The sequence below is a fragment of the Sinocyclocheilus grahami genome, unplaced genomic scaffold (assembly GCF_001515645.1).
Source record: "Sinocyclocheilus grahami isolate Dianchi unplaced genomic scaffold, SAMN03320097.WGS_v1.1 scaffold2737.1, whole genome shotgun sequence".
NCBI lineage: Eukaryota > Metazoa > Chordata > Actinopteri > Cypriniformes > Cyprinidae > Sinocyclocheilus > Sinocyclocheilus grahami.
In genome coordinates this window covers 14,997-17,091 of record NW_015507915.1, presented here as the reverse complement: position 1 = coordinate 17,091, position 2,095 = coordinate 14,997, and the positions used below count along the sequence as shown (strand labels likewise).

Below are 2,095 nucleotides of genomic sequence, written 5' to 3'. Positions count from 1 at the left end.
TCAAGTTTATTTGTACAGCGCTTTTCACCATGCAAATCATTGCAAAGCAACTTTACAGTCAATTAAGTTTCTACAATATTTAGTGGTAGTTTATCAGTGGTGACTGTCAGTTAATGTACATATAGCAGAAATGTATGGAAAAATCCATTTAAGATGTAATAAAACAGACGATGAATAATATTAACAGCAATTATTATATGATGCAATCAAACTTATAGCAAAATGTGGTAGTTCTGTATGTTGTTTCAGGGTTGGCATCATCTGAGGTCCTCTGAGGGGTTGCATCTTCTCTTCTCAGGTGTTCTGGATCCAGACTGAAGCTTGTGTGAATCCTAGTTACCACGGGATGTTAATCCCGTGGCAAAAGACAGAGAAACAAATACAAACATAATTAGCGTAGCTGCTGTTCCAACCAAGCAAAAATGATTTGTTTAACCCAAACTAATGAATAATAATGTGCATTTGATTAGATATAACTGCAGTAAAAGATTATGACTGCAGTAAAAGATTATGAGATGCATTATTTGAATGCTTGGCCAAAGAGATGTGTCTTTAATCTAGATTTAAACAGAGAGAGTGTGTCTGAACCCCGAATGTTATCAGGAAGGCTATTCCAGAGTTTGGGAGCCAAATGCGAAAAAGCTCTACCTCCTTTAGTGGACTTTGCTATCCTAGGTACTACCAAAAGTCCAGAGTTTTGCGACCTTAGGGAGCGTGATGGATTGTAGCGTGGTAGAAGACTAGTTAGGTACGCAGGAGCTAACCCATTAAGGGCCTTATAGGCAAGTAATAATATTTTGTAACTGATACGGAACTTAACAGGTAGCCAGTGCAGAGACTGTAAAATTGGGGTAATATGATCATATTTTCTTGACCTGGTAAGGACTCTAGCCGCTGCATTTTGGACTATCTGTAGCTTGTTTATTGAAGATGCAGGACAACCAGCTAGCAGTGCATTACAATAGTCCAGTCTAGAGGTCATGAATGCATGAACTAGCTTTTCTGCATCAGAAACAGGTATCATGTTTCGTAACTTGGCAATGTTTCTAAGATGGAAGAATGCCGTTTTTGTAACATGGGAAATATGATTTTCAAAAGACAAGTTGCTATCTAAAGTAACACCCAGATTTTTGACTGTAGAGGAAGTAACCGTGCATCCGTCTAGTTGTAAATTGTAATCCACGAGATTCGGCGTCCTGTCTTTTGGTCCAATAAGTAATATCTTTGTCTTATCCGAATTTAAAATTATTGGATTATTGGTCATCCAATCTTTTACATTTTTAACACATTCTGTTAGTTTAGATAATTTAGAAGTTTCATCTTGAGATATATTAGATAATTTAGAAGTTTCATCTGGTCTTGTTGAGATATATAGTTGAGTATCATCGGCATAACAGTGGAAACTAATCCCGTATTTCCTAATAATATTACCAAGTGGCAACATGTATATCGAAAATAGCAGAGGACCTAGGACAGATCCTTGTGGCACTCCATATTTTACTGGTGATAATTGAGATGACTCCCCATTTAAATGAACAAGGTGGTAGCGATCGGACAGGTAGGATCTAAACCATCTTAAAGCCTGCCCTTGAATACCTGTATAGTTTTGTAATCGATCTATGAGTATGTCATGATCTATAGGGGGAAGTCGTGGCCTAATAGTTAGAGAGTCGGACTAGTAACCCAAAGGTTGCGGGTTCGAGTCTCGTACCGGCAGGGATTGTAGGTGGGGGGAGTGAATGTACAGCACTTTCTCCACCTTCAATACCACGACTGAGGTGCCCTTGAGCAAGGCACCGAACCCCCAACTGCTCCCCGGGCGCCGCAGCATAAATGGCTGCCCACTGCTCCGGGTGTGTGTTCACGGTGTGTGTGTTCACTGCTGTGTGTGTGCACTTAGGGATGGGATAAATGCAGAGCACTAATTCCGAGTATGGATCACCATACTTGGCCACATGTCACTTCACTTCACTAGTGTCGAACGCAGCACTAAGATCAAGTAAAACTTCTTCTGACGCAAGAAGCAAGTCATTTGTAATTTTAAGAAGTGCAGTTTCTGTGCTATGGTGGGGCCTGAAACCTGACTGAAATTCTT

General features: G+C 40.1%; 1 protein-coding gene across 1 annotated transcript in view; it reads left to right on the top strand.

The window, feature by feature from the left end:
* Positions 1–2,095, top strand: part of LOC107575585 (kelch-like protein 8) — a 10,585-nt gene that overhangs the window by 6,034 nt on the left and 2,456 nt on the right. The gene's annotated exons all lie outside the window — the stretch shown is intronic.